The sequence below is a fragment of the Candoia aspera genome, chromosome 13, assembly GCF_035149785.1.
Source record: "Candoia aspera isolate rCanAsp1 chromosome 13, rCanAsp1.hap2, whole genome shotgun sequence".
Classification (NCBI taxonomy): Eukaryota; Metazoa; Chordata; class Lepidosauria; order Squamata; family Boidae; genus Candoia; species Candoia aspera.
In genome coordinates this window covers 8,916,510-8,940,699 of record NC_086165.1, presented here as the reverse complement: position 1 = coordinate 8,940,699, position 24,190 = coordinate 8,916,510, and positions in this window count along the sequence as shown.

Below are 24,190 nucleotides of genomic sequence, written 5' to 3'. Positions count from 1 at the left end.
GCACTTTTGCAGGCCATGGGCATGCCTGTAGGCCAATCCAATCATAGGATGCACATTGGTGTCATTTCTATAGCATCACCACATCGGATTGATCCAGTGCCACGATCACTGACCTGTTTTCCTTCGGTTTATTATTATCCTTCTCATTATTCTTTTAAAATGAGTGTTAGCTGCCTTATGCACCATGTTGGGTGGCAAGGTGGGAAACTGCTTAGCTAAGTAAGTAATGTTAGATAGGGCAGCAAGCAGTTGCTAGATAGATGGATGGACAAGCAGCAGCAAGAGTTCAGAAGACAGAGCTGGTGCATACCCTTCCTTGCACCTATTAAACTAGCTGTTTGCCTGCTGCTATGATGGAAGACAACAGTCTTTTGTTAATGTTTGAAATATAGCTCTGTGGCTACCTCCTGAATCACAAGCAGCATGCCTTCAGTACTTGTTGATGGGAAGTGACAGCCAAAGAGGATTATTGCTTCCCAGCCCAGGCTTGTGAGCATCGCAGATGTATCCAGCTGGCCACAGAGGGGGACAAAAGGCTAGGCTAGATGGCCTATGGCCTGCGTCAAGAAGGGTTTTCTTCCAAATATCTAGGACTGTTTCTGAGTCTAAAAAGAGAATGGTGATTTAGCAACCATAACAGTCAGATTCAAGGGTGGCCCTCTGGGGGCTCCAAGATAGCACGCAGGCCTGGTTCTTAGATCTTCCTCTGACCACTCCTGCCAAAAGCGTCCTGCCATCTTGAGGAAAGATATTCACATGCTGCAAAAACTGTAATGTGAACTGAACTCCAAAAACTCAGGGGGGGGGGAATCCTAAGCCCACCACTGTATGTGCAGAAAGTAAGGAACAGGACCTTGACGGAGATAGGCAGGCTCCATTGCCTAGGCAAAGGGGATAAAGGATTTTTTAAGCCCAAGGCAACATTTGGAAGTGGCTCCACCCTAATTCACTGAACTATAAGAGGGAGTAAGAGATCCAGCACAATCAGACTTGTAAGATTCTGTTATTATAGCCCATCTCACTAAAAGTAGGTTTAGCCTTCCTGTGCAGTTGATTTCCTGGTTTGGTCTTCCTAGTGGGGCTGATAGTACATGATATGGTCTGACCCACTTTGTATGAATGCCCACCCCATTTCCCACACACACGCACACACAAATACTAAGAGCCCTGCCCAGCTATTAATAAATTGCTCACCTCTGATCTAATTGAACGGAATTTAAAAACAATAGGTAGAGTATGCTGTTCCATTGTATGCTCACACCCCACAGGTAGATGAGCATGCTACATGAATTTTCAGCTGGCCTTCAAAGTCCTTGGGTCATTTCAGAAAATGAAAAAGGCAGCCAAAAAGGCTCTGTAGGTATCAAACGCCTTGCTTCAGTGCTGCTGCATCTCCCCGACTTCATTTAATCCCATCTTGCTCATCATTGATCAGCTAGATTCTTGCACAAGGCTGCAAATCAGGTGCCCACAAAGCTTTGCTCTTCCACCAAGAGAGCTACATGAGTAGTTAGTCTATGGGACTCACAGCAGCTGCAGGCCATCCATGAAGAAAGCTGGCCAGCACTTCTCCAATTTCTCCCATGTTGTGAACAATCATTGTTTGTAGCAGCAGCAGACTGGGGTGTCCTCCATACCCTGCTGAAATCATCCACAGCCATACTGGCCCCACCAGGAGCATATGGGCATACTTTTCAAACATCTTTGCCTCTTACTGCCTCAAGGACAATATGAAATGCCTCCTCATACCATATGGTCACCCAGGTGACTGAATGGACTTCCTTGGTTCTAGGCGTGGTATAACCTGGAAGGCAGATTCTGAGTTTCTCCAGCATCTTTAGCAACAGAAGATAATAAGAGATACCCTTCTGGTTACAAGGAATTGCCTTCTTCACCAGCAACACTGAGTATTCTGACCATAGCTTGGCATCGTTCTCTTGGGTGACCCAAGGTTGTAAGACAGGCTACATGTTACACACTGCTCTTTTCTCCAGTTCCTTGTCACTCCCTCCAGCCTTTCTTGCATGTGTTGCCTCAGACAACAGTCTCATTTTGTTAATGTAGGGCTATTCCTATGGGGGAACCATGATACAGTGACCCTTGAGAACCTGAGTGGATATACAACAGGACTGGTTCAGAGTCTGAAGTGTCTCCTAAAAATCCCAATATGTCTTTAGCAAAAATTTAGGGAAAAGAATCAGCTTGAAAAGAATCTCGAGATTAGAAGACAAGCAACAAATTAACATGATCTTGACAGTGCTAAAATATACCAGATTAATATTTACAATGAGCAGCTCAGTTTGAAGGATTTTTTTTTAAGCATAAAATATTTTAAAACTGTTACATTGAGAAAATCACTGCAAGGGTTCCTCTCTTTTCTCCACCTCTATTCAAGCAAAGTGGTTTTCATTATTGCAAAACTTGGTAGCAAATTGTGTGAGGTTCATCATTGTGAATATCACCTGGTGAACAGGAGAATAATGATGATTAGATCTTTTAATGACAGTGCTAATTTCATTACAGGAGCAAGTGGAATATGATGAGGATTGTCTGTTATTCAAGGGAAGAAAAGATTTTTGAGGAGATGCCTTTGATTTCACTCAGTGACCTTGAATTTAAAGAGAGGGAGGGAGGGAGGAAGGGAGAAAGAAGAAAGAAAGGAAGGAAGGAAGGAAGGAAGGAAGGAAGGAAGGAAGGAAGGAAGGAAGACAGAAAGAAAGAAAGAAAGAAAGAAAGAAAGAAAGAAAGAAAGAAAGAAAGAAAGAAAGAAAGAAAGAAAGAAAATGAGGCAAAGGATTTTCTTCCCCCTCATCCCCAGTATGGAAGTTAAGCCTGGCTCATGAGGAACAAACACAGAGCTGTTCTTTTTCTGGAAGATTGTATTGTGATGGCAGAGAATGAAATAAATAAATGCAATTAGGAAAGAAAAAAACTTGGGGGAAGGTGCTGCCCTGGTAGAGTTTGGGATGGTTGAGGACCATCATATATTGCTACAGTCCTTGGTGCTCTCTGAGTTTGGTTGTTTGCTTGCAGATGTTTCATTACCCAGCTAGGTAACACCATCAGTGTTAGTGAGTGTGGGGTTGGCTCCCTGTCTATTTACAGTAGCTTGCCCTGCCAGTGTTGGTGGGGGTCTGGTTTTCTCCTTAGTAGTTCCTTGATTAGGGTGTTGTTCTCTGCTTGATTGTTTGTCTGGTATTAATCCCTGCTTATCTGGGTGTTGGCTGCCAGAGAGTTCTGTGTTCTAGTGTTTTTGTTTTCTTCTTAGCTTTTTTTTATTGTCTCTTCTGAATGGTGTGTAAATGTGTAAACAACACCCTAATCAAGGAACTACCAAGGAGAAAACCAGACCCCCACCAACACTAGCAGGGCAAGCTACTGTATACTGTATAAACAGGGAGCAAACCCCCCACTCCCTAGCACTGATGATGTTACCTAGTTGGGTAATGAAATGTCTGCAAGCCAACAACCAAGCTCAGAGAGCACCAGGGGCTCCACGGTTCAACCTGAGCTACATGTATTCTCTTCTACTGGATATGCTGCTACTTTGGATTGTGTCTTTTAAATTTTTTAATTCCTTATGTGGATTGATTATTCTGTTACTGATGATGTACGGCACTCTGAGTTATGTGCCAAGTAGGGTGATTATCAATCAAATAAATATAAACCATAGCTCAGCAAAACCAACTGATTGTGTCTGATTATTGTGCCAATTATTAGTCCTGTGGAAAATTTGCAGATATTTTCATGTCATTGGTGTACTGATCCCAAGCATCTTTATTCAGAAGAAACCCCTTACTTCCAAGCAATTAAGATCAAGTCTTTAGATCAGTGATGGGAAGAGGCTACGAGCAACCAAACCTGTTTTCTCTTTCTGTAATATTTATTTATTTTCAATCCTGTAGTCACACCATCTCATTTCTAGGTATGTGGTTGATGAAAGTATGTTAATAAGATGAATATTCACATGAACGACAGGAGCTACCATAGAATCTGGAAGTTTTGCCAAAGTGGTGAAGCACGTTTTGTGGAAAACATGGAAACACTCCTCCCGTGTGTGTGTGTGTGTGCAGTATCATGACACATGTAAAAAAGGGGTGGGATTCGTGATGTGACTTCACAATGCCATCATCCATCCCCTGCAGAGGCCCTTGGTGAATAATGTTGTACATATTTATAGGCCCTTGAACATCACAGTTACTCAGCTGGACAGCTGTCACTGTATTTTAGAGTCAGTAGGTTAAATTATGAGTTTTAGGTTAGCATTAATATCATAAACTTTACTCTTCAAATTGCAGATGGATGCAGAAATGAAATACAAAGGGCTCTGGAATAAGTAGAAGTGAAACTGAAGTGGATTAGAAAGAGACTGTTCTATCCTACTCCAGAGGAAGTTTTTCACATGGTAAGGAGGTGGTAATTCATGCTGCAGTGGAAAGCTTTTAATTGTAATAATATATTGACTCAAAAAAGGAATGAAGAGGAATGGAAAGCATTTTAAAAAGAAAAGAAAAAGAAAATGATACAGGACATTTCCCCCCTTTCAATATAAGGAACAGAATTAAAAACAGAAACACCCCCTTAATCTACCTCCTATAAAGTAATTACATTTTAGTAAGAGGTAAGAGTGCCAGTGTGGTGCTTTTAGGGTGTTTTATGTGGATTCTCCACAACCTGAAGTTCTTTAAAGTCAAATCGCACTTCAAAATTTCATTTACACACTGCAAAAATGATACAGTTTTCAATGGGGAATGAATTATTCATTAAAGAAGATAATGGTGTTAAACTAACCAAGGAGCTATAACATTAGCATAAAGAATGCCTGATGTCACATTAATTTTAAAAAGAGAAACACACAACATGAAATACATTGAACCACCATCTTTTGTGCATGTACGCACGGCTCCACTAAACAAAAAGCAGTTATTTGGGCAAGAACCGTTCTGTTGCATGTTAATCACACACAGAAGTTGCTTTATAACCCCATTTGATCTTGGTTATTAATTGCCCTGAGGCAGGTTCAGCTGGCAACTTTCCATTCCACAATCTTTATCTCTTTAATAGGATGTAAAAATCCCAAGCTCCGAAATACATAGAGATAAAGGATTGATGATCCCTTTCTCCCCACCTCCCCATATTTACAGTATAAATATATGGGATTTGGGGAAAAGATGTGACATTCTATTAGTCCCTCCTCAGAACAGAAACAAATTAAAAATACTGACGTTGGCAGCAAGAGGTGAGGGATCATCTTCAACAAAATCATTGGATTTTAGCACTCAATATCCTACATACAATAAATTGAGCAGAGCAAACATGGATTGCCAATGGAAAACTATCCCCAGCAAAAACACATTTCATTCGACATTTACAAGTAAAGTCACAATTGTCTCTTGTTTATTTAGTAGCAGGCAAGGAGGAGGATGATGATGATGATGATGATCATGATGATGATGATGATGATGATGATAAATTTTCTGATCTGAAAGAGCTACCCAAATTGCCCTATTGCCATGAACTTCCATTATGGGAAAGTGATTTCCATAACTCTGTAGGGAGAATTGAAGGAGCAAATAGTAATCAACATGTCCACTTCTAATGAGAGTTAGGCAGTAACTTCTAGTTAGAACTAACATAGTTACTCTCCTGGAACACAGGTAAGGGGCTGGCTTCTGTTCCAAGGGGCTGACCTTTACTGGAGTAGGCCTGTAGAAGGTGTGATCCATCAGGCAAAATGCAGCCCATTATGGCTTACTAGGTGCCTCAGTGGCATCAATCTAGTCCCACTGGTAACGTAGTGAAATATCATGTGATTTGAAATATGTTCCCCAACTGGTGGAAAATAATGCGTTACTCTATGTCAGAGATTCACCCAAGTTCTCTCTCTAGAACTCAACCAGTACTTAAGAGCTAACAGCAGAAGAGTAAAGACAAGGCTCAGATAAGTTGTTTTTACTGCAGGTATGAAATGCCACAGGCACATGTGGGGGGAGAGTCTAGAGAGGGGAAATGACAACATGTGTGTGGCAATGTCATCACAAAAATCTCATGAGTTACACACTCGCATGAGACATTGGGACACATGCAATGGTTCACATTTGCATGATGACATGACCATGCATGGGTTGTCATATTGGAGTCTTGATGGTTTGTTGTGGACTTTGCTGCAAGGTGTGCTAATAACAAAGCTCATCAGCTACTGCTGAATCTACTGTCCAGCCTGCTCCATTTAACAGTCCCAAGATATATATCTTATGCCTCTTTTCCCCACCATAACATGGTGGTGGGCATGCTGCTGCTCATTTCTCAGCTTTGAATATGGAAGGCACCTGCATTGTGTTTTTGACGTAGACACTTTGCTTTCAGCCTTGGCAGCTTCAAACCTTCTACATTACAAGGCAGCCTTCCACTTGTAGAACCTCAAAGCTTCACAAGACTTGAGGGATGACCCAGATTGTAATGGTAGGTGGGAATAACCTTAGGAGACAGGAGGAAGAGCCACAAACTAAGCAATGGTCAGATAAGAGGCAGCTGAGCCCTCAGAAGGAATGGGGATGTGGCAAACATCTCAGAAGGGACCCTCCCTAGTTTCTTGGGTTGTGAAAGCGAAAGGGGAGAGATGTACTTTCAGACTTGCAAAATTCTGTTAATGAAACCTTACAATGAGGTTAGAGCTAGTACTTCTGGGTGCATTTCTTGTCTGGACTACCTCGCCAGGCTGATACAACTGGAGAACACTACAGCCGATGATGATACTTATTTTCAGACTCTTCCACCTAATTAAAACACACAGCAAATAACATGCCAAGACAGATTTAGTAATTTTAGAAATGACTTCTCATTTTCTTAGCAATACAACAATCAACACATAAAAAAACAAACAAAGGTACAACAATAAATTAGTGTGAAATTAAGGTCACGGATTTGATTAGAAGACACAAACTTCCATTTGGATTAAACAAATATGCTAATAAAAGGCAGTATGTTGGCAATGGATACTAGCTTCTTCATGCAAGAGGTATTTCTCCTTGCTAGAGAGAACACAAAATAGAACTAAAATACAAAATAAAAACAAAATAAAATCTAGGATTTTCCCCTCCATCTTTGAGAGCATTTTTAGTCAGCATGTTCACCATTATTGTTTCTATTTCTATTATGGCACCATGGTTTTATTTCCACTATTGCAGCTTCTTCCAAACCAGTTAAAAATCACACAGCAAGCTGGAGAACATCAGAAGAGATTTGGATTTGTAAAATCACTGAGATCAAAAAACCTAATTTCAGTAAGTTATGACAACAGATGATTCTCAACCAGTCGCCAGACTTGGCCAGCCAAATGAAGAGCATCTATTAAATGAGATCATGATATCATGGTGCTGCAATTCTCATGGATGCTGTTCTTATTATTAATTCTTATTTTGTAATGACTTATTCCTTAATAATACAACAATCAACACATAGAAAAACAAAGGTACAAATATAAATTAGTGTGAAATTAATTAAGAGGTGTTGAGGTGACCATCCTATCTTTCATTGTATTTTCTCCTTGGCATCTACAGCTTCCCTGTCTTTCTACCCTTGCCTTAAATGCCAAGGAAGACAGCAAGTGGGAAGTCTCCAGGAGGCCTTTTGGACTGAGAAATGTGGGCATCTCTGGGGTGGGAAGCAAAAGGTGTGAGTGACAAAAGCACAATCTGAGTGCAATTTAAAGTGCTGGTTTTAACCTACAAAGCCCTTTCTGGTTTGGCATTGGGTTACCTGCAGAACAGCATCTCTCCATGGGAGTTGGCCCAACCTCTTCAATGACACTGAAGAAGCAGCTGGTTGTCCCCCATTTTCAGGAGGTCAAGGGGGCTGAAACCCAGAGGCATTGTTTCTCCATGAAGGGACTGGACTTTTGGAACGATCTCCTGTGCCAACATTATTTACCTTCCAGAAGCAACTGAAGATGGAGCTTGTTCTGGAGGACATTTGGGTGTTCACAGTAGGCATCGTTTGGGGTTGTAGGCAATGTGACTTCTATTACTGTGGAGTCCTTGGTGCTCTCTGAGCTTGGTTGTTGGCTTGCAGCTGTTTAATAACCTGACTAGATAACATCATCAGTGCAAGGGAGTGTGGGTTTGTTAATCCTTGCTTATCTGGGTTTGTCTGGTATTATCCTTCCTTATCTCTATATGTCTATTGATGGCTGAACATAGACATGTTCAGCCATCAATAGACACATAGAGATAAACCATATTTTCATACCATCCAAAAGAGACAATAAAAAAGCTAAGAAGGAAACAAAAACACCAGAACACCTCCTCTCCAGCAGGCAACACCCAGGTTAACACCAGACAAACAATCAAGCAGAAAACAATACCCCAATCAAGGACTATCAACACCCCCACCAACCCTGGCAGGGCAAGCTGTTGTATATAAACTGGGAGCAAGCCCCACTCACTCGCACTGATGGTGTTACCTAGCTGGGTCATGAAATGTCTGCAAGCCAACAACCAAACTCAGAGAGCACCAAGGACTCCACAGTTCAACCCTGAGCTACAGAGATTCTCCTCTATTAGAACTTTTATTATTGCTATTGGTGTTACTGTCTTTTTGTTAGACCTGGAGAGTCCATGTATGATAGCAGTGGGCTATACGTTTTATAAACAAACGAATGAATAAATAAATAGCACCATACTGTGCTACAAACTCTTTCTTGTATGAGTGCCATGACATTGCACACATGTCCAAAAGGGGTGTGGCTTGAGGTGCAATCATGTGACAATGCTTTAATTCTGTTGACCAGTTTGGTCTAGTGGTTAAGGAACCAAGCTAGAAACCAGGAGACAGTGAGTTCTAGTCCTGCCTTAGGCATGAAAGCCAGCAGGGTGACCTTGGGCCAGTCCCTCTCTCTTAGCCCAACTCACCTCACAGGGTTGTTGTAGGGAAAATAGGAGGAGGAAGGAGTATTAAGTATGTTTGCCGCCTTGAGTTATTTATATAAATAATAAAGGCAGGATAAAAAATCTTTAAAAAAAAAGATCCTGGGCACTCCCACCTCCATTTTTTCCCCTCAACAACAACCAAAAGAGGTAGGTTGGACTGCTGCACAGCAACCAGTTTTCTTTTCATTGTGCTAAAGAAGTCTTGCTGGCTCCAATGTTTGCAATCCACCCTTGTGTTTCTGATTATTTCAACATCATCCTGCAGCTGCTGTTCTTAGTGGTCCCAGTTGCTCAGAATTTTAATTCCTGGTTGTTCCCATTTGGCTGTCAGCCACTACATAAAGGCAGCAGGGAAATTTTAAATGGAGGTTTATTGGTTGTTGGCAAACTCATTCTCTGAGACAGGACTCTCATGGATACAGAGGGAGGACGAGAGATCCTGGAAGGAAAATGGTCTGTACATATGGAAGGAACTTTAAAACAAAACTGTGTTTCCACTAAGATAAGCCTACGTTAGTGCTGCACTTCCTGTTCTCCATCTCTTACCCCCCAACTTTTTTTTTTCATGTTCCTATGGGGCAGCCTTTCTCAGCTTTTTGACCCTGGAGAAACCCGAACCCTTGAAATATTTTTCAGGCCTTGGGGAACTCCTGCACATTCAGGCTCAAATCTAGGTCAGAAGTTACAAAATTATTATATTTATTTCATGTTTAGGCCTGTATATGTGTATTAACAATGTTCCTAAACTAAAAATAAAGAGTGAAACTTACCTCTTTAATGTGAAGTTGCCCGAATTGGAAATAATTCTTTAAATAAATTGTGATCTCCCAGGGAACCCCTAGTGAGCTCTCACGGAACCCTAGGGTGCCATAGAGTCCCTCTTTTGGGGGAGATGGGCAGTAGCAAAATTTGAATAATAAATAATAAATGAAAACAAATGCCAAGACTAGAAGGGGGAAGATTTTGGTTGATATTTCCAAAAGGGGATAGGAACCTCCTTTATTAAGGGAGCCAAGTGGCAGAGTTTTCAGTCTCATTTTTTAATATATTTTCAATACCCATCCTTGCAGCTCCAACCCCAAAGACCTTCCTGGAATGATCATGTGACCATGTGAGGTCTCATGCACACTCCAGGAAGTGCTGCGAGGAAGGAACAGCTCTCGACCTCTGCAAAGCCAAATGTAGCTTATCTCAAATTTGAAAAATAGGAAAAGAAATGCAGTTTTGCAAAGATTGAAGAATTTTGAGAAAGGAGGGGAGTTTGGCCTGTGAACTCCTCTGTATATGAATCATTCTTTTTAAGTCTCAGCTCCCTGAAAGTGACAAGTGTGGCAAGTTAATGCAGTGTTTCTCAACCTTGGCAACTTTAAGATGTATGGACTTCAACTCCCAGAATTCCCCAGCCAGCATGCCAAGGTTGAAAAATACTGAGTTAATGCATTACCCCCTTTTTTGGGGGGGAATGTCTGAACCTTTAAAAGAAAAAGAGAAAGAGAAAGGCATATTTGCATGTATGTGCATATGCTAATTTCTGTATAGAAATGCACAATTATAAAGAATTGCTGGAATTTAAACAGATGTACCCTCCATCTCTCCCAAGTGATTTGTGAGCCTTCTGCTCAGTCCCATGTTTAAATGGCAGCTGTATAAAGGAGAAAATGTAAGACTTCTCCTCTTCCTTCTCCAGGCTAAACTTGGCCCATAGTTGGGTGACATTTTTATTAAGAGTGCTCAAGCTTTTGAAATTCTTCATTTAGCAAGAAGTTATGAAAAACAGGATAAGGCAAGAAACAAAACAGTTAAAAATTAGGCCTGGGGCTCAGCGAGAGACGTGACACTCAAAACCAGTCCCAAGGTGGAAGTTGTGGAGGTCTTTCCATATAGGACTGTCTTCTGCAAAGTAAGCTACACAGCTACCCTAACAATGACACAGATACATGCATGTATACATGCATACTCCATCTTCCTGTTTCATTATTAGCTTCCCAGGGGCCAATTATCACTCTAGCAGGTGGAGAGGATGTTAAGAGGGGAAGAAGGCCAAATGCTTTAATTAGCAGATGGGAACCAAGGTTTAGGGTAGCACTTATCTTTGTAGAGAAGCAGAAGCTCTCCTGCTATCAGGGTCCATTAAAATGCATTTATTTCATATTCTGTCATAATGCACTCAGCAAGGGAAAGCATGAATCACAGGTGCATATTGGTGAATGATTTATAAGGAAGCATTACAGATTTATGACCTGACCCCACTAGTTGGTAATAAGAAAATGCCCCTATTTCTATCAAAAGTGGAGGGAAAGTGGAAAATTTCTATTGAAAGTGGAGGGAAAAATAAATAAGTAAATAAATAAATAAATAAATAAAGATGAAGATGTAGATGTTTAGAAGAAGAATCCCAGATTTACCACCACTTTCATTGCCCTGTTTTGGAGGAAGAGGTTCCATCTCAAAGAGTCAGACTTTTAAACTACTTGGGGATTGGTAGATGCATCTGGAATGTTGAGAACTTATGATAGATACTCTCACAAAACGTCTGCTGTGGTGGTTTGTCACAAGTCATTCATTTCCCAGTGGTGTTTACCCACCATTCCTGCTAAACTGTTATCTTGGGGTTTTGTTTTCTCCCTTTTAGATAAGTGGGTACATTTTTTGTTCTAACTGATTTGACATCACTCTCCATGTTTGTTTTCCAAAATGGCTTATTGCACCCATAAGGAATTTAGAAGCCTTCTGGAAATCAAAATTATGTTAGTGGCTCGCAGTTTTCTTTTCAGCCTGTCATCCTCATCCTCATCCTCATCATGATTAAAATAACCTAATCCCATGGACAAGTATCACTTCACCCTTCCAGCCTTGAAAATTGGCTTCTGCGTCAACTTCATCTGCCCTGCCTTAGAACCTTGGTAAGTTTTAGCAGTTTATTAATAGTAAAAATATACTCATTGAAACAGTTAATATGAACTGCAGTTGGGAGAATTGAAGGCATTAATCTTTGCACATTTAATGCATGTTGTTAAAATACACACACACACACACACGCACGCACAGACATTGAAGACTGGAGTTATAAACTAAAGTGGAGCTAAAAGGGTCAAATGCTTTATTATCGAAACGTTATTTTATCCTACTGTTTTCTACAGATAGCGAAATTACCCACATGCTGGAACAAAGGAAGACATCGGCTGGGTCTTATAATTCTGCAACTGGTGTGCTGAAAATTCAATAAGTCTTAATAACCAAGGGTCAAGAGGTCTGCGTGCAGAGTTTAATGGAGACCTCAGGACAATTTACTGTGTGGCAAATGACAGCTTCTTTTCATCCTATGTCTTGCCTGCAATCACCTTAATTGGAAGCCACAGAGTGGTATTTTCCTGCAGTTGGTCCAACAGTTGAAACTCCTCGTTCTATGTACAACTGATGCCCTACGTGGAGAACTATCGTTACTGCTCATTGCGGCATCTTCTCAAGCAGTACAGTGGTCCTCTATGGACAGCTCTCAGGCAGAGCTTCAAAGCAAATGTCCGCAGACTTATTTAGCAGATTGAGCAGATACCCTCTCAAATTGGGACTGGCTAACCACATTGGCTGAGTTCATACAAGTCCACTAATGTGTTGGGCAGTTTTAACCCTAAACTGACCATTGCAGTTTTGAGTCAAACCCGTCTTCTATGGTCAATTGTGCTGACTGAACCCCAATCAACTATGGGCAGAATCCAAGCCACACCAGTTAAGTCCTCCAAGGAAAAAGGGTGGATGTGCAGAGCAGCTGAAAAAACAAGGCATTCGATTCTTGTAAACTTCCTTAACAAATGAAATTACCCCACAACTGACTTTTGCTGCATGCTAGCAAACGTTATTGGCAACTGTTAGCTCTTCGAGGTGGCCCAGACAAGAACAACCATGAGTACTAACTCTATCTTTATTGTAAGATTACATTAATAGAATATTGCAAGTATGAAAATACCCCTCCCATCCCTTACTTTTACTCTCCCCAAAACTAGGAAGGGTCCCTTCTGAGATGCTTTCTCCACCCCTCCTCTTTCAGAGTTAAAAACACGCATAGAATTGGCAATCTTTTTTTATTCTGTCCATCTGTCCATCCATCTATCTGTCTGTCATCCCTCTGGACAGATGGACAGACAGACAGGTGGCTAGAAGGATGGACAGATGGACGGATGGGAGGATAGACAAATAGACAGAGGATTGTACTCTTCTACTGGTGATCTCATTAACTAGTATTTAAGTTATGCTTCCTGATCTATGAAATACACGTAGTTCTTGCTTAGTGACCATATTTCAGTGACCATTCGAAGTTACGATGGTACTGAATGAGGAAACGTATGACCAGTCCTCGAAGTTGCGGCCATCACAGCATCCCTGGGGTCACGTGATCACGATTCAGGATTATCCTAATTTTGTAACCTTACCAGAGAATTCCAGATATTGAGCAGATTGGAAAATAATAAACCCAGAAAAGAATGTGGGAGGACTTTTTTTAACACAATTTGTGACCTTCACAGCTGGTTTCCAACAAGCAAAGTCAATGGGGAATCCAGCAGGAAGTCACAAGTCACGGCCATGTGACATTGCAGTTAATGACCCTGCGCAGTCTGCTTAACGACCACAGCCGGAACTGCCATTGTACTGTATGTCAGCACGGTCATGTGATTTTTCACTTTACGACCACATCACTTAGCGATGGAGTTCCCAGTCCCAATTACAGTCATTAACTGACCTATAATATGCATTCATTAAGATGAGTAACCACAGAGATCCCTTATCTCACACATTCGTTCAGTTCTCTTCCGAAACCATCCACTCTGATATCCATCACCACATCTGTCATACAGTAATGTCATACAGTAGTTTAATTATATGTTATGTAAAAAAAAAAAGTCCTCCCACATTCTTTTCTGGGTTTATTATTTTCCAATCTGCTCAATATCTGGAATTCTCTGGTAAGGTTACAAAATTAGGATAATATTCAGAAAAGAATCTCCAGTGAGCTTTGCGGGTTTATTCAGAACTAGTTCCAAAGCTTTGGGTGAAGAGGTAAATGGAAAGCACCAGAGACCAATTCATAGCGAAGAGATTAATTCTCCATTTCAGCTACCTTTATTTTGAATATTGCTAGTCTGTTTTAGGGCAGAATGTACTACATCATCTATTAAATTTAATAAGAAAGCACTTGACCTTGAGAAATTTAAGTGGCAATACAGACTTTTTGTAGAATGCAAATTGCCACCTCTGTTTACTTTTCTTTTCAAACTACAGTGAAGTAAAGAAAAGCCGTTTCAGGGGAATTATGCTTCTAATGTAGTTTTATGGCTCCAATCATGCAACATACTAAATTGCACCACAGCGGTTCTTCTTTGCGCTGATTTTCATTCCTTTTTTTTCACAGTTTGCAAATTGTTTAATCATAATGACTTCAATTAATTCAGCCTCAGTCAATCAACAGGCTGTAAAGTGAATGTAAACAGTTATGAACTGTGTTTTGTGTTTAGAAATTAAACTGGTATTAATTGTGACTTTATTAGAAAACTTGAGATCAGGGAATCAGGCAAATTCTTACAGCTGGAGCTGCAGCATGGCTATTTGTAATTTATGGCTAAGTAAGATTAAATGTTATTTCACAGAAGTTGGTAGCAGCTACTTTTCTTTATTCCTTTACTCAAAATTAAAGGCAGAGAACCACTTTCAGATCATGGCCCTGCTGAAGAGATGTCAGGGAAGGAATCATTAACTTTTTGCTCTCTGTTACATTAATCTTAGGTTTCTGGAGGACATTTTCATGCGCAGATAGATGATGAGGATGACGCTATCCCCATTCAATTGTGTCTGATTCTTAGCGATTCTATGGACCAACCCTCTCCACATTTTATGATCTTGCACATCTTCTTTTAGTTGTTTTATGCTCTGGCTGGTGTCGGCTTTGATGGTGTCTAGCCACCATGTGTTTTGGCGGCCTCCTTTTCTTTTACCACTGACCATTCCAAGCAGATCTGCCTTTTCCAGTGAGTTTGATTGCATGGCATGGCCAAAATAAGTAAGGCGGAGTTTTGTGATTTTGCCCACCAGTGATATGTCTGGTTTTATATGCTCCAGCTTGTTTGTCACCTTTGCTGACCAAGGAATGCACAGGAGCCTTTTCCAACCCCACAGCTCGAACAGGTCGATTTTCCTTCTGTCTAGCTTTTTCATGGTCCAACTTTCACAACCCTAGGTGGCTATAGGAAACACGGTAGTGCGAACTAATCTGCATTTAGTTGCCAGGCTGATGTTCTTGCTTTTCCATACTCGATTCATGCTCATCATTGCTGTGCAGCCCAGTGCAATTCGACACGTTATTTCTGGACTGCATTCACTGCTTTGATCAATCTGCGATCCTAGGAAAGTGAATTCTTGCATGCATTCAATCTCTTCACGTCAATTGTTATTTGGACATTTCCATTCCTCACAGTGGTCATGAGCTTGGTCTTTCTGATGTTCAGGAAGAAGCCAAATTCCTCGCTTTCTTCTTTAATCCTTTTGATCAGATGTTTCAGGCCTTTTTGGTTTTTGAGAGGAGAGTTGTCATCAGCATATCAAAGACTGTTGATGTTCCTTCCTCAATCTTTACTCCGATTTTTGATTCTTCAAGTTCCAGCTTCCTCATGATCACTTCAGCATACAGATTGAATAAGAAAAGTGAATGCAACCTTGCCAAACTCCTTTCTCTATCTTGAACCAATCATTGTCTCCACACAGTATTTGCACAGTGGCTTCCTTAGTTGTGTACAGTGACTGCACCAACTTGACCAGAAGTGTTGGCACCCCTAGGTCTTCTAGGGCTCTCCATAGCTTGTCACAATCAACACAATCAAAGGCTTTCTTGTAGTCAATAAAGCAGATGTGGACTTTATTATGGTCATAAACCAAGAACAGAAAACATCACCATAGTAAGACACTGCATGACCATTAGCAGTTACAGCACAGAGCAGGGCAGAGTTTACCCACAGTATGACAAAACTTGATTCTGTCAATGCCAATGGTGTTCAAATGGTGCTCCAGATGTTTTGGGATGGCACCCAAGGCACCTATTACAAATAGAATAGAATAGAATAACTTTATTATCATTCTACTATACACTATACACCAAGTGCACAATAAAATGAAATGTCATTGTAGTTGGCTTACAAACACAATCAGACACTAAATTAAAAATACCATAGTTACTATAAAATATACATTCTTTACACATTCCACATTCCACTTAAATAACTTACCGAGTATTCAGGAGTCTAATAGCCTGGGGGACAAAGCTATTACCCAATCTGGCTGTTCTATATCAGATGCAGCAGAACCTCTTCCCAGAGGGCAACAAAGAAAACAGGCCATGATGAGGATGGGAGGAGTCACTGACGATCTTTCGAGCTCTGGACAGACAGCCTGTATATGCTGTATCCTGGATGAGAGGCAGTGAGACCCCAGTTATCTTCTCTGCTGCCCTCACCACCCTCTGCATGGACTTCCCATCCGAGGCACTACAGCCTCCAAACCAGATGGAAATACAATTAGTCAATACGCTCTCTATAGTGCCTCTATAGAAAGTAAGGAGGATGGGAGGTGGAAGATGTGCCTTCCTCATCCAGCACAAAAAGCACAGATGCTGCTGTGCTCGTTTTACCAAAAATGCAGTGTTAAGAGGCCAAGTCAGACTATTCATTATCTGCACCCCCAGGAATCTGATGCTACTAACTGACTCCACAGCTATGTCATTAATAAAGAGTGGATATTGGTCCTATCTTTGCTTTCTTTTGCCAGTCGTTCTACTTCTATTTGCGGGTCTTTATATTTTGTGATTTTCTCCAGGTCCTTCTCTTCTAGTCTGCTGTCTCCAGGCATTGCAATGTCCACTATCCAGACCTTTTTGTGTATCTTATCAACAATTGTTAAGCCTGGGGTGTTATGTGGCAAGTGCTTGTCTGTTTGAATCCTAAAGTCCCAGAGCACTTCAGCTTCTTCATTTTCTATTACTTTGTCTATTTTGTGGTCCCACCAGTTCTTGCTTGCAGGCAAGTGGCATTTCTTGCAGATATTCCAATGCACCATTGCTGCTACTTTGTCATGCCGTTGTTTCTAATCAGCCTGTGTGAGCTTCTTGCAGCAGCTAACTAGGTGGCCCACTGTTTCTTCATCTTCTTTGCAGAGACGGCATTGCCATTTGTTGCTGTCTTCTCAATTCTGGCTTTATATGTGTTTGTTCTTAAGACTTGGTCTTGTGCAGTCAGAATAATAATAATAATAATAGTTATTATCATTATTCCTGCAAATAAAAGAAGAGTGAGATCTATGGAAACTTAGCTTCTCATTCATAGATGGTGAGTAGTGGGTAACAATATAGGAAAAATCTGCCACAGATTCCTTTTAGGATAAAATGGTTTTCAGATATCTTTGCTGCACAGAAAGAATCTGCTAGCATTTATTATTGTGGACAGAAGGAAAAAAAAATAGCGGGGGTGTATAGTTGGGCAGGTTGCCTACTGAAAGGTATAATTTGGAAAATGGTGTTCAAAACAAGGATATTAAGTATAGCTGCATAAGAAAGAGTCTATTCTACGTAAGTTAGAATGAGTTAAATTTAAAACAGGGCATGTAGTAGGGACAGCGATGTATAAAACTGTTCATTAGGGAAATGTAAATATGACAAGGCATGCAGGGTTCTTTTTTTAATAAATTGCAAACCAATTGATGGAATGAATGAAACTGGGAAGGAAATGAATTGAATGGCCACGGGTTTGGACTGAAGGTATCACAATCTATATAGACCTAGCAGTGTTTGAACCATGGACTCTGGTCAGTGTATGCCTCTGTAATTTTATCTCTGCTCACACTATGCTTTGCACAGCAAAGACTGTTAATATTGAGCTTGGGGATCAATGTCCTGTTTTCTTCTGCTGAATTTTGTGTTACATGTTCATTCATTCAGTGTTTTGTGCTTTTGCTACTTTATGCAACCTGATGGTCTTGGACTGTCACATCTTCTATATTTTGCTATCATGTTCTGTACTGGCTATGGCCAGTTCAAACAAATTCTAAGATTACAGTAAATATTGACAGAAGTGCTGTCACAGCCTAAGCAATTCTCAAGACAGAGAGCCTTCAGCCAAAGAACTGGCTGGCTGATTTAAATTAATATACAGTATGACGTGATGTCTTGCCTTTCTCAGCACATATGCCCTACCCTTTCTTCTGTCTCTGTTATTGCCTTAGATTTGTCACAGTGCAAAGACACAATGCCAGCAGAAATGAAAATTGGTAGAATTCAACTTCTCCATGAGTACTAAAGACACAATTGTCCTGTCAAAGTTTAAGACTGCCTATTCCTACTGAATATGCTAGACTACAACTTCCATCATTGCCAATCAGCATGGCTAACATATCTAGAGGACGTCAAATAGGGGAAGGCGGATCTCACAGCATGCTCACTTGGTTCCTTAGTCCTCTTAATTCTCACTTCCTGTAACGAATGCTTTGTTTTGTTCATAACCTCCAAGACCTCATTCAAATCCTTCTTTTGTTCTGGACATACTTTAAAAAAAATGCAACTCCAACTTCTACCAGTTCCTTAGCCTTTATTTTTTCTCCAGTTCCTATTGGCCCCACTTTTTTTCCTTCTAAGAATTCCCCTCCTCCTTGAATATTTTCAGATTTTCATGAGCATCTCCAGGTATTTTAGCCAACTGGTACCAAGAAATCCCACAGCAATAATGCAAACCAGGTAAAGTTGTAACTGTCTTTTACCAATGGATGGAGCTGATTTTGTTTCATCAAGGTACACAAAATGGAGCTAGACAGATTGATTGAAAGATTCTTTATAAAGGAACTTCTTATCTTCCTATGAATTCTTCTGGTGTATTCTTGTGTGTGTGTTTGTGTGAGAGAGAGAGGGAGGGAGGGAGGGAGGGAGAGAGAGAGAATGAGAGAGAGGAAGACTGCTTCAATCAATGTCATTTCATTCCTAATTGGCTTCTATTTTTCCCCCAGTGGTGCCAATGCATTTTCATTCATTCATTCATTCCTCATTCAGTTTTAGGCTGCTGTAGTCAGTCAATTCTTGATGGGTTATAATCAGTAATTTGCAATATAACATCCATAGTACACTCAAAGTTACTGGTCCAAAGTTAAAATAACATCAAAAATGTAAGTTCTAACAAAAATGGTTAAGTCATAATTAAATAGATGGTGACATTTAGGTGCCAAAGGCTCTCTTCATTTAAAACTTAATGATCTAACTGGCCACACAGTGTCCTGATGTCAACCTGATCACTTTGTGGGTGGTGGGATTGTCCAAGTAAGTGGAAGAACTCGGTTTGGACTGAATGGGTTTTCTTTCTCCTAATTGCTATGATGTTGCCAAATGAACTGATTGCAGAGTGTCAGTGGAAACTAGGATCCCTGATTGACTAGGAGGCCATCCACACTAGTGATTTATCACATCATCCAGGCATTGTCATGGTGATACATCACTAATATAGACAGGTTTTCTATCACCACAGTGATGACTGGATGATACTATCAATCACTAGGTGGGTAGCCTCTGGGAGATCACGAAGGATGAGGCAAAATATTTATAAGGAGGCAACAGTACTGAAACAGCAGAACATCCTGTAAATCTTGTCAGTAAGTGTAGTTGATGAAGAAGGCAAATATTTCCCAGTTTGTCCCTCCCTATGAAATTGTCCTGCTGCCTGAAAGCAGTACCTTTGACTCAAAAATCAAAATGGAAGCCCTTGATACTAGATGTATTCAATGCATAATGTGAAGTCAAGCTCATCTTGTTAGAAACTGGAGCTACAGAACTTGCAAGAATCACTGAAATGAACTACAATGATTTTTTAAGTCAACTGCCTAAGAGGAGGAGTAGAGAGGGAGATTTCTGAGGTGACGAATTGTCACTTCTTAAGATCTACTAGACTTGTACCTGGTAGGGTGAAAATTGTTAATGGCAGGTTTTACCCTTATTTAATTCTTCCCACTGACTAATTTGTCATTTAAAAAAAAAAAATTCTACTCACCGATTCTAATGGAATGAGCTATAAGAATGCCAGTTTCCAGTGCCCACAGAGTTCCTCTCTTTCTTACCCTATTCTGGATTAGTGTCTTGTTTGGCTACAAGGGATGAGAAATCTGGAATTCCCCTTGATTGTCCTGGCTGCCATCAATACAGTGATGGCAAGGTAGAAACTACAGTTCAATTTTTCACTGGCCTTACAAAAGATACAGGGAGAAATCCATAGTATCCTATTATTCATAACATACAGGGGCTATAGGATTGCATGCTAAACAGAACTAAAAAAAAACAGGGTTCCTTCCTGAAGCAGCAACTTCACTTTGGAATAGGTAGGTAGGACCTCTGGTTCTCAAAATGAACCAAATAGCAGATTGGACACATCCCCTCCCCACAATCTCCCTTCAAACAGCTGGGTGCCATAATTCCACACCCTGAGAGCCATTAGCAATGATTTTAAAGCCTTGCAATAATTGATGTAGCCTTTGGAGAACCTAAATCTTTAATAACACAATTTTAGTACCAGCATGAGTTTCATTAGAAGAGGAAATGGGAAGAGACAACACCTTAAGTGCAAGTGAGATTGGGACATGGTGCTAATGAAGAAATGAATACATCAAAGGAAATTACAGTAAGGAAGCAATTTAAAAAATGATGTGAATCCTACAAGGTGTGTGTGTGTTTATGTCACATATACTGTATGTATGTTGTGTGTTTATAGGCCAACGTTTCCAACTTGGTGCCCTCTAGACCATATGTAATGCTGAATTATAAAGTAGGTAGAGGCAACATTTTGATACCCAAGAGTTTCACTTCATTGTGTCCAAAAATCAGAACAAGTCTTGTAGCACCTTTTCAGAGTATCAGATTTTATTAAAAGGCTTAAACCTTCAGGAACTGTAGCTCACTTCATGAGATGCATGAAGTGGTTGAACTGATGTGGGATTTAAATTGGGATGAAGCAAGGGGGAGTGGGGAGAGGGGAGGAAGGATGGTTGTACCGGTGTAGGTTGTATGTCTTTTTTAAGATCTTTTGATATATGTGATTTGTGTAGATTCTTGCTCTACAGTGCTGGTGTAGTTTTGTTGTGCCCAAACATCTACCTTGAGATCTATAACTGAGTGTCCTGAGAAGTTAAAATGCTCTGATATTGCTTTGTCCTTGTTTTGAGTCCTGATGTCAAATCTGTGTCCATTCTCTTGCACAAAATCTTTACTGTTTGTCCAATGTAGAATCCAGAGGGGTATTGCTAGCAGATGATGGCATATATCATGTTAGAAGAAGAACATGTGAAGGTCCCTCTTCTGGGTGAAGTTGCTGAGGTCTGTGATGGTGCTGTTGGTGTATATGTGGAGGCAAAGTAGACATCTGGGTTTGTTATATGGTAGCATCACTTTTCTGTTGTTTCTTGTTGCTTCTGAGATTGTTACAAATTGGGTGATTGGTTGTATGCAAGCATGGGTCAACCTTCCCCAGATATACTGGCTAGTGCACAGCACCTATCCCAGGTCTATGCTGATACCCATCTTTAGGAAGGTTTCCAAAGCCTGCAGTATATAGGTTTGGAACTGTTCATAATTCTAATTAAGCACATGTATTGTTTATTTTATTGTTTGTCAGCAACCAAAGGTTTATGCTAAACAGTACAGCCCATAGATCAAGCTCTCCTGCCAGAGGTGACTGACCTTCAAGCTGGCAGAGCTCTCCCAAAGGAAGGAAATAATATTCTCAGGCTGGACTGTAGCAGGAAATAAGTCCACTGGAGTTGGGCAGCCAATAAATTTGAATAAATAAATAATAAGCCAGCTAATGAAGAGCAACAGCTGGGGCTGCAGGTGGGAGAGGGAAGCAGGGAGGGGAAGAATTTGGACTCTTGCTTTAAAATTCCAAGGGTAAAAATATATTATCCCAAATACAGCCATTCGCATTCACAAACAGAGAGAAGCACACAAAAGCAAATCAATATTTGCGTATTTGGTATTTATACATGAATGGATTTGGACTTTCCATCGGTCAATAAAAACATGCCTGTTACTTTAAAAAAAAAAGTAACTTGCCTTCATTTTTTTGATTTGGATATAAAGCATTCACTCAGCAAAGACAAAGCCATGCATTTTTAAAAACTTACTCTTTAATATCAAAAAGGCAAATTAATAAGTCACTTTGAATAAAGAAGTGCTAATAAAACTGGAATATGGGTAATCGGATATGGGATGTTTTCTTTTCCTTTTCTTTTTTTTTACTCCCACTGGAAGAAGCTTTGATCATAATTCTGCTATTACTTTTGACATTCTCTTTGTATAACCTTCCTGAAAGCTGGAGGCATTTTGAAAAGAGAGAGGGTGATAAATGTGTTAGGTTAGTCATAATAAATCCAAACAGGAGCGCTAGAACTCCAGCAGTGTTTGAATGCTCTGAAAGCATCTTCTTACCAGTGCAAGCAAGTGGCAAAACATGCATAGGCATGCGCAAATGTCTCACTTGACTTGGGTCAACATCCTTTCAACCCATATTGGCCAGCACTGAATCTAAAAGTAGCTGAAATGAAATTACTTTAAAATATATAGATATATTGTTTTGGTGTAACGACGACGTAAACTATGCAAAAGGGGATTATTATGCAATGAAACTCTTATTGGACATAGATATGGTACTGCACTGTTCTCCAAGTTGGCGCTGTCCCTTTCTGTTAGACTACAATTCCCATCATCCCTTCCCAGCAGGGCCATGGTGACAGGGTATAGGAAGAACTGTAGTCCAATATATCTGGCAGGCATCAGCTTAGAAATGGCTGCACAAGAGTTTGCCTAATTTTACAGGACTTGGAGTTGCGAAAATGGTTAAGCTGTACCTTGAGATACCCATCAAAACCTCAAGATCTCAAAATAAATTTAAAAATTAAAAAACAAAACAAAACAGGATCTCTTTCCTGGATGTTCACCGCCAGCTCAAACAACTCAATGGAAGATCATCAGACCAGCTGCTTTGCAGGCATTCAGTCTTCAACATTTCCAAATGGGCTGGAAGGATGCCTGCAGTCAATTCAGACCTAAGAGGCACAGCCTGAGTCCCTCTTGGGGGAGATGGGCGGTAACAACATTTGAATAATAAATAAATAAATGATTTAAACATTAACCTGGTCATCAAGAATAAAGGCAGCCTTTGCAGCATTTATTTATTTCAGAATATACAGTATGCCTTCTTTCCTATTAAAGCGGTGTTTCTCAACCTCAGCAACTTTAAGACGTGTGGACTTCAACTCCGAGAATTCCCCAGCCAGCCATGCAGGCTGGAGAATTCTGGGAGTTGAAGTCCACACGTCTTAAAGTTGCCGAGGTTGTGAAACACTGAGTTAAAAGCAAGAGTACACAACTGATGCTAGACTGCTGAGAGAAAGCAGAATGCTGATAAACTGCCAAGATTTGTGGGTTTGGACCACTCCATGCTCTGAAATAGCTGTTTATTGTTAAGTTCAGTGAAGACACATAACAGAGTCCAATATGTCTGTCTGTATGTTTTCTCCTCTCTCAAAAACAAGGGTGCCAGTGTAGGATAGTGGTTACAGTATTGGACTAGAAATGGGGAGGTTCAGGTCCCTCCTTAGCCATGGAAGCTCATTCAGTGACTTTGGGGCAGTTCCTCCCTCTTAGCCCAAGAACCAGCATGATATAGAAGATGCTTGAGTGGGGAGGACCTAGGTGCTGGTCCTTCTCGGTCACAGAAGTTCCCAGGGGGACTTTGGGCTAGTCAGTCTTTCTTAGCCTGAGTAGTGGTGAAGGTGCTGGACCAGGAGCCGGGAGGCCCACATTGTAGTCTATCTTTAGGCCCCTAGCGCCCTTTTAGCCTAACCTACCTCATAGAGTTATTGCCAAAAACAGGAGGAAGAAGTGCTTTATATGCTGTCTTGAGCTCCTGAAAAGAAGCCAGGATAGTTGTTTGTAACAATGCCTGATTACAGGTGTGTGAAAAACAATAAACAAACAAGTAGAATAGAAATCCAATAAATAAAAACATCTAGGATTCAAGAAAGGAAGCAGAATTATCCTCTGGGCACTGAAGGTACTAATATTAATGCAAGGCTCTATCTGGCCACAAAGGAAATTGTGACAAAAAGCATTGTTTTTTTTATCTTTGACTTTGCCCTTTACCAAATGCTAGACATATATTTAACGAATTGATGTTGTTGTTGTTTTATCTGTGGCTCTTAAA